The sequence below is a fragment of the Dendropsophus ebraccatus genome, chromosome 3 (genome assembly GCF_027789765.1).
Source record: "Dendropsophus ebraccatus isolate aDenEbr1 chromosome 3, aDenEbr1.pat, whole genome shotgun sequence".
Classification (NCBI taxonomy): Eukaryota; Metazoa; Chordata; class Amphibia; order Anura; family Hylidae; genus Dendropsophus; species Dendropsophus ebraccatus.
Window position 1 is genome coordinate 50,095,607 of NC_091456.1, and position 17,357 is coordinate 50,112,963.

A 17,357-nucleotide genomic window follows, 5' to 3' on the forward strand; every position below is an offset into this window, starting at 1 on the left:
GCAATGCATATGTAACACCCTGCATCAATGTATAACAGTCAGGTGGTTAAGCTCTGACACTAGACTTTCCATTCACTAGTAGTGTATAACTACATAAGAAGTTAATCTACAGTTACTTTAAAATATATTTAATTATCAAATCAGATGTTTTTATGTTTATAGCTGTTCTCAATTTTTTTTTTTTTTTGCATTGAGCATAGTATTGCATTGCATTGCAAACTCCCAGAATGCCTGTGGTCCCTTCATATATAGAATACTAAATAGCTAACATAAGTATACTAGATCAATGTTTCTCAACCTTTCTGAGCTTAATGCCACCTAGTCAAAGACATTTCAACCAAATACCTCCAAAGAAGGCCCATTCAGCTGTATCTATCACCTCCTTTAGACTGGCTTCACATTGCCTTAAAATCTTGAAAAAACACCAATAAAAATGCCATAGTGCTTTTTGTTTCAGATGTTAGCTGGAGGTCAATGGAAGTTTATGATATCCCTTTCTGGCGTTTTTGAGGCTCTGTGGCTGTTTTTCCAAAATGCAGCATGCTAAGGGTTTGGCTTTCTTTTTAAATTGGTGCTTTTTTCTACCATAGACTTCAATGGGATTGTCCTGGTTGTCTCAAAGAAAGGCATTGCTGTGCAGTTCAGCATACAGAAATGCCTAAACAAAAAAAAAAAGATCATTCACACAAAAAGTCAAAAATGCAAGAAAAGATGGCTAAAAAAAATGCAAATGCATGGATAAAAAAGCACAACAATTGCATACAAAAAGTGTGTGTGAGGGCACCCTTAACCTCTTCATGTCAGCAATACATGCATATACGTTCCTGCTGCACATACCCTGTCCAGCAGGAACGCATATGTACGTTCCTGACTGTCAAAGAGGGTTGATGTGTACGGGATCGCTGCAGCGAGAGTGGCCCCACACACATCAGTGTCCGGGGAGCTGAGGATAATGATAGGCAGCTGTCCGTCATTAACCCCTTAAACACAGAGCTCTATAGCGATGGCGGCATTTAAGGTAGTCAGTGACAGGACAAGGTCCTGTCACTGACTGATCAGGAGCTCCGTAGCCATGCTGTGGGGATCCCGATGGCTTGTACTGACAGACGGGGGTAAGCCACTTACCTCCGTCCTGTCGGATCGGCCATCTATGCATAGAGTCTGCTCTCAGGCAGGCTCTATGCATAGATCGCTAATAACACTGATCTATGCTATGCTAAGGCACAGCATAGATCAGTACATGCAATCTATTTATTGCATGTTTTAAAGTTTAATACACCTCCTTGCCCATTATAAAAAATAAAATATAAAATAAATAAACATTATTCATTATATATCGTGGCGTGCAGAATTTTTAGATCTATTAAAATATAACATTATTGTTCCCGCACATTGAACGGCATATATCACTTTTTATATTTTTTTTTCTGATATATAATTTTAAAAAATCAACAATCCTGGTCCAGGATTGTTGATTTTTTAAAATTATATATCAGAAAAAATTATATATCAGAAAAAAAAATATAAAAAGTGATCAAAATTTTTCTTTTACACCAATATGATAGTAATAAAAACTAGAGGTCGTGGCGCAAAAAAAAATGACACCCCAAACAGCCCTATAGAAGGAAAAATAAAAGCTTTATGGCTCTTGGAAGGCGGGGAGGACATTCGTGCATCAATGGGCTTGGTCATGAAAGGGTTAATGGGGTTAGTGAATTTAAGCAGACACCCCCCCCCCCATCAGAGATTTATATAATTGTAGCAGTAAAACACCTTATTTGGGGGTTATTTGCACACTGCTTTTTTATGTTTTGTACGGGGTTTAAAAAATGTGCCAGAAAAAAAGGCAAAGAAATAGAAATATGTGAATGAATAGTAACTCAGACTTTTAGAATACTATTTATCATGGAGCATAGGCATCATGGATGGCAAATATTTGTATAACTTACTGCACAAAAACTGTGGTCCTATGCACAACTGCCATAGATTTCACTGACTGCAACCAGGGAGGGAAGGGTGGGGGGTATTTAAGAGTGTAGGAGATATCGGTCTCCATAAACTCACATCTATATTTTTAAGAAAAAACAGAAAAGAATTGCAGTTTTTTCTATAATTTCCAAAAAAGGAAAGTTTTCAAAAATTTTCACAAAATAATAATAAAAAAATATATAGTGGGATTGGTGAAAACAGTCTAGGTGCCTGCTGGGTTCGCACTAACCACATCTAGAGAAACACTGTATTAGTTCATACTTGTAATACTGACATCAATGATTGGTATGGATTAGACACTTTACTATATCACAGAATGAAACCGAATTTTTTCTCATGCTTCGTAAGTCTGCCTTGTTCCAACATGCGTGTCTGACTACACAGCTGTCTTTCTAGCCATGACTAAACCTGCTATACGGAGTTGTTGTACAAAGGGGATTGTTATTTGGATACAGTTCTGCAATAGTATTAGCGTAACATTTTACTTTTTGTAAACCAGGAGATGTTTTGAGAGCTGGAACAGGAACTTGCCTACTTAAAGCCTTTTTTTTTTTTTTTCGGAAACACTCAAAAAATGCAGCTTTAGCAGAGACGAGTTTGTTAACACAACAGCACAAATCATTGAGACAGCGGTGATTTTACAGCTACATGGACTGATAGAACATGATGCATGAGTGACAAATAGTTAAATAACAAAACTACAATGTAAAAATGCACTATGCACTAACAATATCAGATGACTAAATGCCAGAACAGTACAGTATAATCTCTCATCTGACAGGCACATTTGCTTTACACAACGCATGAACATTCCATTTAAAGTTAATTTAACCTTTCCAAACAAGTGGCTTTTAATAACATCCTGCACACACACTGCACACTTACAATACACAATAAAGGCCACAAGCTGAGAGGATGGGTCCGTCTCCATACACTGCACACTGCAGATAGCCGACTCTCTTGTTTACAGCAGCAGATGCAATAGCTGAAGCATAACTCACAGGCAGCCAGGTCAAACCTCACAGCGTGACTAGCCTTTTAGATGGACTAATATTCTATATTTGTAAGCTGATAACATGATCTCTGGAAGTCTAAGTGCCAGGGCCTTGTGTATGATAAAATATCTGGAGCTTATAAATCACCATGATTTTATGCAGCACTACTACAGAAGCATCCATCTCTTAATGGAGAGATGCTGCAAATGTTAATAAGTAAATAAAATAAAAAAAATAATATATACTGTATTTGTATAATCTATATATATATATATATATATATATATATATATATATATGTATATATTTATTTGTATAATATATATATATATATATATAATTTGTATAATATATATATATATATATATATATATATATATATATATATAATGCAGCCTGTGATACTTGTATATAGTATTAAATAATATTAGTAATATTGTATAATAATATATTATATTATTATATTATATATTAATATAATATTCTAATCTTCTGTAAAATAAACTGCACAGTTACACAACCATAGACAATCACAGAGTTGATAACTCTTAAAGGGGTATTCCATCCGGGCTTCCTTGTTTCACAATCGTCGGGGAGGGTGAAAACCTCCCTTCCTGGTCTGAGACAAAGCTTGAGACGTGACATCTCAGGCCTGCTCAGCCATTCAGCAGCAGATGCGGGACACCACTACTCACACTGAATGGCTGAGCAGGCCTGTCCACACTATGTCTCAAGTCCTACCTCAGACCAGGAAGCGGCCAGAGACCTGGGACCAGAGCAGTGGAATGCAGGTGGCAGCGCTGGAGTCGGAGAGATAAGTAGGTATAATTCTTTTCACCCACCTCCACAGAGGCGTAGCTAGTCTTTTGTGCACACAGCAAAGATTTAGTTTGGCGTCCCCCCACAAGCTACGGAGCGTGAAGCTGCCCTGTGGAATAACAGACTTCCCAGCATCATGTATCATAATGATGCTGGGAGTGCCAAAAATGCTTAACTCTTTGCGTTATGCTGCCCTAGGGCTACCAGGAAAACATGGATACAGTCTGTATCCATGTTCTCGAGGACACGCTAGGGTGGCATCCAATGTATACAGCAACAAGGAATGAAAAACATATTAATTACAGTACAGTTAACTCCAGTTACTCACAAAAGACATTTTCTCTCATCAGAGTTGTTCACTTTCTCTTTTCTTCTTCATTAACTCCAAGCCAGCTTGAAGACTTCTTTTAGCAATTATTTGTCCCCAAAGCATCTATCAGACAAACATTTTAGGCTCCACATGTTTCCAGCACCCTCCCCCAACTTGTGATAATCCCCTCTCCTGTGCCCTCAAGTAGTGATAACCCCCCCTTTAGTGCCCAGAAATAGCAATAAACCTCAATCCCCAGTATGCTCCCCATGTGATAATCACCCCTACCCGTGGTCCTAGTAGTAATAATTCCTCTTCCTGTGCTCCCCAGTAGTAATAATCCCTCTTCCTGTGCTCCCCAGTAGTGATAATCCCTCTTTTTTTGTTCCCCAGTACTGATTATTCTCCTTCCCCTTTGCTCCCCAGTAGTGATTATCCTCCTTCCCCTGTGCTCCCCAGTAGTGATTTTCTCCCCTGTGCTCCCTGGTAATGATAACCCCCTTCCTCTGGGATCCCAGCAGTGATGACCCCCCTTCCTCTATGCTCCCCAGTTATGATGATCCCCCTTCCCTTTGCTCACCCAATAGTGATGATCATCCTTCCCCTGTGCTCTACCAGTAGTAATGATCCCCCTTCCCCTCTGATCCCAGTAGTGGTGATCCCCCTTCCCCTGTTCTCCCCAGTAGTTTTGATCCCCCTTTCCTTGTGCTCCTCAGTAATGATGATTCCCCTTCCCCTGTGATCCCAGTAGGGATGATCCCCCTTCTGTTGTACTCCCCAGTGATAGTGATAATTCATCTTCCTGTGCTCCCCAGTAGTGATGATCCCTCTTCCTGTGCTCCCCAGTAGTGATAATCCCTCTTTCCCTGTGCCCCCAGTAGTGATGACCCCCTTCCCCTGAAATCCCTGTAGTGATGATCCCCCTTCACCTGTGCTCCCCCAGCAGTGATGATCCCCTTCCTCTGTGCTCACTCAGCAGTGATGATCCCCTTTCCCCTGTGCTCCCCGTTATGATGATCCCCCTTCCCCTGTGCTCACCCAGTATTGATGATCCCCCTTCCCCTGTGCTCTACCAGTAGTGATGATCCCCCTTCCCCTGTGCTCTACCAGTAGTGATGATTCCCCTTCCCCTCTGATCCCAGTAGTGATGATCTCCCTTCCCCTTAGCTCCCCAGTAGTGACGATCCCCCCTTCCCCTTAGCTCCCCAGTAGTGATTATCCCCCTTCCCCTTAGCTCCCCAGTTATGATGAGTCCCCTTCCTCTGTGATCCCAGTAGGGATGATCCCCCTTCTCCTGTAATACCAGTAGTGATGACCCTTCTTCCCCTGTGAACCCAGGAGGGATGATCTCCCTTCCCCTGTGCTCCCCCAGAAGTGATTGTCCCCCTTCCCCTGTGCTCCCCAGTGGTGATGAACCCCCTTCCCCTGTGCTCTACAAGTAGTGATAAGCCCCCTCTCCTGTGCTCCCAGTAATGATGATCCCCCTCCCCCTGTCCTCCCCCAGTAGTGATGATCCCCATTAGCCTGTGATCCCCAATAATGATGATCCCCCATCCCCTCCTGTACTCTCTAGTAATGATAAGTCTCCCCCAATCTTCTAACATAATGAAATAAAAAAAACCAAACCCACTACTCACTTCTCATGTAGCTCCCACACTACTGTGTCCCTCGGATGCCTCCTGGTACAGGCTGCTGGCCGATCTGATGGAGCAGACAAACCTAGCTGCTCCAGATCACTTCAAGATTGCAGGCCTAACACAGCCTGCGATCTAAAAGTGAGACAGAAAGCAGAGAGTTGATGGCTCCTTGCTCAGAGCCTCCTGTCAGCTGTATCTGCCCTTACAGGACACAGACACAGATGACAGCAGCAGCGACCCGTACAGAAGCAGTCTTTGCTTCTTTAAGCGTATTCTGTTGGGCGGTACGCTATTAGCATAGTGCGCAACAGAATATGCGTACAGAAGCAGATACATCAGTCTACTGCTGATTTCTCTGCTCCTGTACTGCAGTGAGCGGTCATGCATATAATATATGTATGAATGCTCACTGTCTTCCTCTGCCACCTCTGGAGGCTCCCTGCACTCGCACCCTGTGCCCCCCCTCGCTATGCCCCCCCTCGCTATGCCCCTGCACCTTCTTCCTGGCGATTGTGAAAAATCGGTTATGGGAAACGCATCTATAGAGCACAATGTGTTCAGCTGTCTGTAAAGTTGGTGATGTCACGTGACATAAACTGCCAACTCCTGCTGCTCCAGTCTATCCCACCACTGCAGCAGGAGTCGGCAGTTTATGTGACGTGACATCACCAACTTTACAGAGACCTGAACACGCCATGCTGTAGTAAGTGCAGGGAAAATGCACTATAGGTGCGTTTCTCATAGTAAGTGTCTATTAGTCATTTTCATAACTTTTGTTGGGCAATAACATATCTTAAAAATATTTTGCCTGGACTTCCGCTTTAAGCTAGGTTTACACTGCATTTTTGCTGTCGATTTAACACAGAAATGGATGCAAAAATTAGTAAAAACAGGTTCTTGAGGCTTAAAAAAAAACAAGCACTCTAGCATCACGGGAGCCTGAACTAGGTAAGTATTTTTTTTATTTTTTTTACTTTATGATGGGCATTATTAGTATGGGGGCATTATTACTTTACAAAGGCTACTGTGGCAATTTTACTATATGGGAACACAAGGGGCATTATTACTATATGGGAGAACAGGTGCATTATTACTGTATTATAACACTATATGGAGCACAGAGGCAGCAATTACTATATTGGAATACATGAGGATCTATTACTGTATGGAGGCAAAGGGGACATTATTACTGCTGAATGGGGGCACGGGGGGCATTATTATTATATGGAGGCACAGAGGGATATTATTACTGTATGCACAAGAGCATTATTTATGTAAAGTGCACTCTTACTGTCTGAGAGCACATGGGGTATTATTATTGTATGTGATACAGTGGCAGCCTTACATGAGGGCACAGGGGCATTACTAATGAGTGGGAGGACACAGTTGGGGCATTATGCCCTATTGGTGAGAACATTTTACTGTATGGCATAGAAGCGCCATATTCTGCTGCTGAGCATATATCATATTATTTTAGGCTACTCTATGGGGGAATATAGATTACATTGGTCTTAGCAATATATGGAGTCATTGTTATTTTATTGCGATTCTGTCATTTTTTGTAAACCCACAAATGAAATCGAATTAGTTTCTAGTTTATTTGGTAACAAAGTGATGAAGATGATGATGATGATGATGATACCAACAATAACTATGGCAATGATTATTATTATTAATATTATTACTTACTTTATTTGCATTTCTTATCTATACTTTATAGTCTGCTGCAATAGTTTTCCTTCAGTATACATAACAGAAGGAGTATCACAGGATAGTTCATGAACTTCACAGTTAAAACCTACCAGCTCTATTTATAGGTCCCTCAGTATAAATTCAGACTGATGACTTCATGTTTATAGAACGCTGTTGAGGAACAAGCATTGTTTTGACTGCTCAAAAGATATTTTAATATTTAAAGAACATATATATATATATATATATATATATATATATATATATATATATACTGTATATAGAGTTGTGTTCTTTCCACAACCATTAGCTAGCAAAAGTCATCTTGTCGTCTTATAATGCAATCATAGTAAAATGGTAAACAGGTGAGAGCAATTCTTTATGTTTCGAGTCCTCCGTTGTACTGATTTCTTTTCCTTCCAATGTTTGTCGGAGATAATAGAGGCTTTGGACTAATCTGTAAATATAAAAGTTATATTAGCAGTATCCATAGTAGCAAATGTTAGGTTTCCAGTAATTCATATTACCACAAAATGAAGTCAGAGCAGGATTAGAAGTATCTTCTGAAGTTGAATTGCTTGTTTCTACAGAGACCGAGATAATTATAAAATGATTCTGTATAAACCTCTAGAACATTTCTGTACCTATTTTTACAGGTTTTTAAATATTTGTATTTAGCAGATTATATTGTGTCATTTCTATGGATTTTCTTTATATGTCAGCACTGCAGTATAGAGATTTTATTTTAAATTATTAACATATAATTGAAGTATACAGTCATTTTACTTGTTGTTGACTATTAACTCCCACCCTGGATCAAAGTCATATGTTTTTTTTTTTCCTTATGTTTTATGAATAACCATTTATGCCTCCTTATTGAATAATGATTAATACAGTGACTGTGCCTGGAGGTTTGAGGGCCAAGGAATCCACCATTGTTGCAAGGTCATTTGGATATTACCAATAATAATATATAAGTTGTGACTCTTTTTTGCCTCTTGAAATATATACTAGTTTAATTCTCTGATGGATTCCTACTATGCCTTGCTAGGGTTCCTTGGTTAAGAGGCGAGGCAGTCACCCTGCTAGATAGCTTAGTTCTCTGTCCATTTCAGGATTAGATAGATACAGAGTTCCTATTTTCCTCAGTACTGTGTAAATGAAATGTGGGTAATTACAATCTATTTTTGAATTTTAGTCATCTTGTGGAATCTTGCCATGTATTAAAAGCCACACCAGTGGCTTGTCATTAAAGGGAATTTGTCACTGGGTTTGTGCTTCCTTATATGAAGGCAGCATAAACTAGTGACAGAAATGCTGAACAAATCATCATTCTGTTCAGCCGTTCTCCTAATATACAGGAGAATAGGATTCTTGCTGCACCCCTCCCTCCAGCTTTTGATTAACAGTTGACTGCCTATACACATCATTGATAGATTACTGCCAATCAGCAGCTGGTGCTCATGAAAATCCAGGACCACCTAGCACATGCACATAATCGAGAGGACTGCTTATTGTCCATGTTATTCAGGAGGATATCTCAGAATCAGCTGCACAGAACAATGTAGGTGATACATCAGCTTCTCTGTCACTAGTTTTATATTGTCCTTAAAGGGGTTAGCCACTTTATAGTAAAATTGCTCAGTGTACATTATTAGTAAGTGTACTCACTGTATATACTGACAGCAGCTCCCTGTGTACCTCATAGAGCTAATATCCGACTCCCCTCCTCCAGGCTGTGCTGTCCTGCTCTGTAGTGTTTTGGTCCATAAGATTGCTTACATGGAGGAGCATGTGACCAGGCCCCACCCCCTAGTGTCCACCACTGAGCCTGTATATATCTATGGAGGACACTGGGGGGCGGGGCATGGTCACATGCTCCTCCATGTCGGCCATTTTATGGACTGAAACTAAACAGAGAGCTGCTGTCAGTATATAAAGTGAGTAGACTTACTAATACTTTGTACTGACCTATTTTACTATAAAGTGGCCAACCCCTTTAAATAGGGCAACATAAACCTGCTGACAGAGTCTCTTCAAGAACATCTGTCAGGTCCTCAGAGTACAAGCTGTAGGGTATTCATTTATTATTTTTTTTCATAGAAATAGTATATAATGCTACAAGTTTTCAGGTTCATCCCCACAATAGTGTTAGTTTTTATAGTCATGTAACAACTCTGAGGGCAAGGACATTTTGAAAATGGCACTTGAAAGTATTTATTTTTTTAAGGGCCCATTCACATCACATTTAGCTTTCTTGTTGAATCATGTTTACCTATCTTTGTGTGGCAACGTGTGGGCTTCACCACTTCTGCATTCTTTCCACTGACACCTAAGGCAAAGGTAACTTGCTAACTAGTGAGCTGTCAGCACTGGGTGGGTTGGGGTGCTGACAGATTTCCTTTAACCATTGCTAAAAGTATTTTTTTATTTAAGTAAAAACATAAATTAAATAAGACATTACTAGAAGAGGCACAAATGTAATAGTTGTAAAGCATATAGTTGCTGATATCCCTGCAGGAAGATATTAGTGCAAACATTTTTCTTTCAAAGGATATTCCCATCTAATAAAATGATGGCATTTTACTAGGCTATGCCATCACTTTAAGATCCATTCATGGTCGACCTTTGGCGTCCCACCGATCCTGAGAATTAAGGTAAATGAAGCATTTCACGATTAAATCATGTTCACCCACGGAAGTGAAGTTAAATGTTCAAGTGTCTCAGTGCCTTTAATGGCTCCGAGTCGTTCTCAGGCTTACGGCTCATGTATTTTGTTACAGTGTTCACTTGTGGAATCCAAGGAGCCATTGGACTACTACACCTATCAAAGACCACAATTCAGTGTAAATATCTTATTTTTGGTCTTTCTGTCACATTTTGTATCATGCCTAATATAAAATTAATTTATTTTTATTTTTTTAACTTATTTGATTAGACCTACGAGAAACGCAATATGTAGAAATGCGATTTACAGAATATAAATAATCACAGAGGAAAATGTATGAACAATAGATAACTGTGGAGCTCCAATGTCAGCACAGTTTCATTATTAAGACATGAATAGCATGTATGGGTATGGTATCCTAGTAATTTAATTGGTACAAATACTAATGGAATTCATGCATTTGTTGCTGTGACACAAGTCATTACTTCTGTGCATGGTTTTCTAGCATTACTACATGTAATTCATCAGGAGGTGTGATGAATGACACAGTCTCGGGATGTAATTACATCCCGTAATTACAGCTGACTCATCTTGTGGTGCTTCTCAGACAGAGCTGTAGGCAAAATAATTAGGGCCTTGATTAAATAAAAAAAATGCTAAGAGTCTCGAATAGAGTGGACTTTTCAGGCTCAATTACAAGAGCTGAAGGTCAAATCCAGCAATCACAAGTGCTTCACAAATATGATCCAAGTTCACAAAATATAACGTGAAGGGCCATTCCCTGTCAAGCATAAGGTTACAGAGAGACCTTTTATAGTTAGTTAGATTTTCTAAATTAAAGTTACAGCTACTATTGAGGGGAACACAGTTGCATGCAACTTCTCTTCTCCAATAGCCTACAAATTTTACTTATGAGTAGACCACTTAGAATTTATTTTTTTTTAACTGTAATTTTTTAAAATATATTTTCAGTAGATTATTATTGGAGCAGCCATCTCGCCAGAGCTGTTTTTAACAGCATTTAAAGATACGTTTTTTACAGCAAGCCCCATGGACACATTCTGAAGTTGACCCCATTCACTAGTGTGGGAAAGGTTTAGAGACATGCTCTGTTCCCTGAGCAGGAAGGGTAAGGCTGAGTTCTGAGCTATAGATCTCCTGTCTTATTTATCTACTAGTGACCCAATGATAAAGAGGTCACTGCTGGAAAGTACAGAACAGGATGTGTCAACTTAACATTAGTCCTAGTGACCAGACTGAAAATGTCAAGATTTTATGGTTATTTTTTAACAGTAAAATGGAAAATGAAAAATAAATATTAAAAATCTCTTTAAGGCCAAATGTTCTCAACCTGAAAGAATGGCTGTTTTTTTAATGCCATTTGGTCTGTTTTTGAGAAATATTTAGTATTTTTTTAGATTTTTTTGTCAACTTTTTTCTGATTATTTATTTTTCTTAAGCAAATGGTACACAATTTGCAAGCCATTTTAGGGAGATGAAAACACTTTAAAAACATGGGGAAACCATTGTTTAAAAAAAAAATAATAATAATTTTTTTCGCCAGCTTTAAATGGTTGGTAATAGGACCTTGCATTTAATTTCACAGCACATCAAATACAAATGTTGAACGCATAATACTGTGTCAGTCAATATGCTATGGCTATGTATTCCTTGGTTTGATGCTGCTACATGCTTCACTAAATATTGATTTAACCTATATTGAACATGGTTTAATCCACAACACATTATATTAATCCAAATCGCCCCCTCTCCCTACTTTACCTATTGTTTTCCCAGAAATATGTGCTACTCCTATTTTTTTCAGTGTTGTGAAAACGTGATCCTTTGCTATTAAGATGCAAAATGATGCAGCAATGAGGGAACCATACCAAACTGTACTGTTCTTATGGTTCTCTTTCCATACAACCCTTTAATTTCACTGCTTAATAGGTGTTTGGTAGTTGGCAAAGGTACAGCTTTTGTAATGAGGCAAACACATGTCAAGATCTTCTTCAGATGCTAAGCAAACATTAAAGGGGACCTGTTACTACTGTAATAGTGCCTGAACTGTAAAGGCCCTATTACACAAAGCAATTATCGACCGTATTTGGCTGATTATCGGCCATTACAGCCGATAATTGCTTTGTGTAGTAAAAGGCAACGGTCATCTGTCATGAACAATGTCGGCTGATCATTGCCTTTCATTGTCTTTTAACATGTTGAAAGACAAATGATGTGGAGAGGAACAATCTGCTGCCATCGCTCCATGCAACAGGAGCAGCGGCAGCAGACCGATGCTATCTCCTATGGACTCCCTGGAACATCTAAAGAGACACTCCCCCCACTCACACACACTTGTTGGCGCAAGTACTAGCACTGGTAGCAAGCGGGAAACGAGGACATGATATGACAGGTAAGCGCTCGCTTCCGGAGATTGCCCAGATTGCCCAGTGTAATAGGGGCTTTAGTCAGCTGCCTTCTGCCTACCCTGATTGATAAAGAGACCTTATTGAGGAAAGATATCAGTCATGGTGAAGTGTGATTCAAGCAGCATGAAATGAATGACTCCCCACAAATGCATACTGGGTAAATTTGCACACATATACAAACTTTGTAAAAGGGGAGACGTTAACTCTTCCAAGATTTAAAAAAAAAGATGAGCATTAAAGTGCTATTCTTATCCATAGACAATAGCAGACAGGTGAGAAATACAAGACAATACATGAACAAGAACGGTGAAGATTCTAGAAAGAAGCAGATCATGGCCTCTAGTCTTGTACAACCCTTCTGAATAAAGGTCACCCAGCAAATACTGGGTAACTACCAGCCTGTCAAAGCAGAGATTTTTTGTGATTGTGTCTCTTAAGTGTTCTATTTTGGAGCTATTTCTATGCATTGTACTAAATAGCTAGTGGTTTTTCTAATAAAAGCGCTTACTCCTTTATAGAATGAGATACAAATCTAACCAACACATTAGAGTAATGTAATAAATCTACTTCACTTCTATAACAAATTGCAGCAGACAAGTAAGAGTTTGTATTGCAAGCAGCTAAGTACATGACCTAGTTTATCTCGCAGCCCTGTTGAATGAATTTCGAATGATACACAATCCTTATTAAATGGTTTGCCTATAGTGTAAGCCGTGTACCGAGGTGGGCTCCCCAGAATACAGCGAAGTCAAGAGCGAGAGAGACGACTCCAACACCAAGTTAACCCAAATTGTAATTTTACTGAAATGCACCAATACTAGTACTACAGGTACCAATAACCCCCAAACCATCACAATAATACAATAATAACAATAATACAACAACTAGTGGAGACCCCTGTGCTACATAGCTTGTCGCCACACTTTATCTAATCCAGATGTTCACAACAGCTTTTACCTATTAGCAGTCTCAGATAGACTGGACGCTATTTACCTCTTAATACCCTCACAAGACAGGAACAATTGTGTATGGATGCGTTACTCAGGCGCACTCGCGGTGTAGCACAGCGGTTTACAATCTTAACAATAAATCTAAAACCACAATTTGACAATAAGACAACAATCGGCCGAAAATATTGTCAGACAGGCAATGCTGTGGTATATGAGTCCCACACGTGTGTTCTGTGTGGCTTGTGGCCTAATACGAACAAGAAACCTAACTAACTAACTAACTACTTGTAGGCAGTGACTCAGTCTCTCATACGTTGGCGTGCACGCTACTGTCTCACTGTGTCCAGATGAAAAGCTCCTCTGCCAACATCCAGTCCCACGATGGCGAGCACTGTTCAGAGCAGCACGATCCAACTCACAGAGGATCCAATCACCAGCAACAACAGCTGATCTCCACCGCAACTAGAAGTCCCAGCAAACCGATTCCCAGCTTGGATGGATCAGGATTTTCACCAACAGCTCTCAGGGAAAAAATGGCCGCTCTCTCCTTGACAACCAAAAGACCGTTAGTGATGTCACAGACATGTGACCAGTTACTTATACTTAATGTTAATGCTCAACAGTGGCATCTTGTGGCCAAAATAAAGAATTGTAGGTACAGTTACAATGACATCTCTTACAATAGTACGAACATATAATGAGTCAATTTATAAGGCCAAATAAAAATCATCTCTGAAAATATGTAAAAAAAAGGCTATAAAAATGTTTTCTACTTTAAGTTATATCTTGCTTAAAAAAGCTGAATAATGGGACGGTGTCAAATTAAAAAAAAAAAGTGAGAGGCTTCCGACTGTTTATTATGAATATTTAAGATTCCCTCTCTGGTGTTAATACATCATGTCATAATATAGTGAAAATATATCACTGGAGTGAAAAACTAATCATCTAAAACAAAAACTGCTTAGAAATGGTGTATGTAAACAATGTGCACCCTGATTCTATGGTGAGAAGTGATAAGTAAATACTGCAGTTATTACAAGAGAAAGTTGTGAATTGAAACAGAACGGTGATAATTGAATAACATCTTGTTTATTATAATGATATAAAATCTCTGTGTTAATCGTAATATAATACAGCAACATGTATGGAATCAAAATGACAATGATCAAAGTGTTTCTTGTTACCTAAGGGATATTTCCCATTTTAGATAATATTACTTCTGTAAACATATTATAAATTTTATTAATTCTTTGCTGCTGCTCTGTCTTCTTGACAACATCATGTATACATCCACAGAATGGCTATTCTGTCAGGAATATGTGTTAAGCATGGAAACTTAATGCACCCAACGGTTTGTCTTTGGATCCATTCACTTCTGCATCCATATAAATACCATAAACTAGTAGAACTGCTTTGTGAGATTTTGGTATTTTTAGTGCACAATTATTCAGATAAATAGACAAATCCCCATTACACACGATAATATATCAAAGAGGGGATCTCTCGATTCAGAGCTGTGTCCACAATTCTTTATTTCCTCAGACAGAGCTGCAAAGGTTGCTGATAAATTTGCTAACCACTGACTATGGCAGCTTAAATACTGCATATTATTATTATTGTTAAAGGGATTAAATGGAGAGCAGAAAGGTTCCCACCTGTTCTGATTCCCGGCATGCCACTTTTTTCCTCTGTAGGTTTAGATCAGTGCTGCACACCTCTCGCTGGTTGGTGCTCAGTGGGTTGTGGTTCTTCAACCATGCATACTAAAGCGTAGAGAAATCCACGGCACTCGATATTATGCAGAAGTGATAGTTTATTTTACAGTGATAGACATATGGTGTATACTCCGACCATTATGAAATACTATGCAGTGGAGACCATAAATATAAAGCAAGCTTTCGGCCCTTCCCGGACCTTCCTCAGGCTAATGGATCTCACAATCGTCAGTCTAACAGGAGTCTGGTGGAGTGTTTTCCTCTGAACACCTCTGAGACGAGAGGGGGGCAGGAGCATGTTGCAGGCAATGATCAATAGCTACCTAATGTTACCAATATCAGGCAGAATCAGACAGCTATTGGACATTGCGTGTAGGCATGGTTTCGCCCACATGTAATGCCCGTAACATACTTCTGCCCCCTCTTGTCTTGAAAGTTATTACCAGAGATTGTCAGAGGGAGGAAGTGGATGGCTTGAGAGCAGACAAAATAGTACCTTTGCTGCTCTCTGAGTAATCTCTTTAAATTCAAAGTATAAATATTATGCTGTAAGCTTTAGAGATTAGAGAATTTAGAACTGCTTTGTTTGCTCTGCAGTCAGCTTATACGCCGGCTGCCTTTGATCTCCGTTTCACTCCCTGACGCTCCACCCTGGGTGCCTGGAAAAGCTGGATCCAGTCCTGGAAAACTAAAAGAAATTTCCCAGGACTGGATCCAGCCCTTCCAGACACCCGGGGTGGAGCAGTAGGGAGCAGCACAGAGATCAAAGTCAGTCGGCGTACAAGCCAGCTGTTGAGCAGTGATTTGCTTCATTTGTAGGGTAAATTTGCTCATCTCTAATAAGCTTCTAAGCACCAACTAGTGGCAGCTGCTGTCTGAATTCTATCTATTTAAATTGTCACTGCATTTTCAGCAATAATTATCAAACAAAAACAAAACCTGATTAGAAATAGGGGAGCAGTACTGAGCAGTACAAGCTAAAAACAAGGCACTTTATTTATAGACTTCTATAGGCAGCATGTAACATAATCCCTCAGTGATCTGATCCATCCAAAGATTTCAGCATTATTTTTTTAGTGTTAACTAGAGATGAGCGAGTAGTGAAATATTCGACTTTCGAGAATTTGAATCGAATAGGCACCAATATTCGACTATTCGAACGAATATTCGATCCCATTATAGTCTATGGGGAAAAAAATTTCGGCACTTGGAAATCAAAATTTGACCACTTGGAGGTCACCAAGTCCCCCATCAAACCTCCCTAAACAATGCGAACACCTCTGGTATGACACTGGGACAAAATCGCGATATAATGCCACTCTCCGCAGTTGCGAAGGAAAAACATTTGCGAACGCTTTACGCCAATGTTCACACATTTCATTCGTATTTCTTGCGCAGCGTTACATACATGATTCCAATGTGCGTCTGTAGAGCGTCATGTTATTCACGCAAAGCACGCATCATCCTGTACGAACGTTCCTGGAACAGTGTGTATGACGTGCCTTTTTGTGGGCTACTGGAACAATATGTATCATGTGCCTTTTACTGGGCAACTGGCACAATAGGTATCACTTGCCTTTTACTGGGCAACTGGCACAATAGGTATCACATGCCTTTTACTGGGATACTGGCACAATAGGTTTAAAGTTAACGTGCCCTTAGTGGGCTAAACCAGGGACACTATAAGTCACTTGTACACACAGAGTGCTGGAATGTATACAGCTGATGCTGCTGTTATATCATCTATTTGTTAGCACTGAGAAGTGCTTTGGATACAGACTCCAGAGATGACTTTTTTACTGGATATTAGCCCTGAAAAGGACTTTTGGGTTCAGTAGTAATCCTGCCTAACCAAAACGCTATTAAAACCTATCTCTCCCTGCTCGAAAAACTCTCCCTGACTAGGTTGAAAGCGCATCTGCGGTTGAGAGGTGGAAGTCAAGTCTTAAATGTTTGAGGTCATGTGGTTCAGCCATCCAATGAGGGTAGGCGCTGCGTGCATACTCCCAGGGTCCCTCACGGCCTCCCTGCATGGTGATTGGATTAAAAAAGCGCCAAGTGCGATGTGGGGGCTTTCGAATGTTAGCCGCATATTCGACACACTACTCGATTGTATGCGAATCTTTCAAATACCGCAATATTCGACACTACTC

At 39.8% G+C, this 17,357-nt stretch overlaps 2 protein-coding genes across 3 annotated transcripts in view; one reads left to right on the plus strand and one right to left on the minus strand.

The window, feature by feature from the left end:
- LRRC2 (leucine rich repeat containing 2) overlaps positions 1-2,995 on the minus strand; it is a 183,101-nt gene extending 180,106 nt beyond the window's left edge. Inside the window, exon 1 of one of the 2 annotated variants that reach the window (XM_069961713.1) lies at positions 2,875-2,995. The gene's annotated coding sequence lies outside the window, so the exon portion shown is untranslated. Of the gene's footprint in view, positions 1-345; positions 382-2,874 lie in introns of those variants that run through there. The other variant, XM_069961714.1, reaches the window with a different exon arrangement.
- The window catches only part of LOC138785607 (myosin-6-like), a 452,023-nt gene that overhangs the window by 220,116 nt on the left and 214,550 nt on the right, over positions 1-17,357 (plus strand). The gene's annotated exons all lie outside the window — the stretch shown is intronic.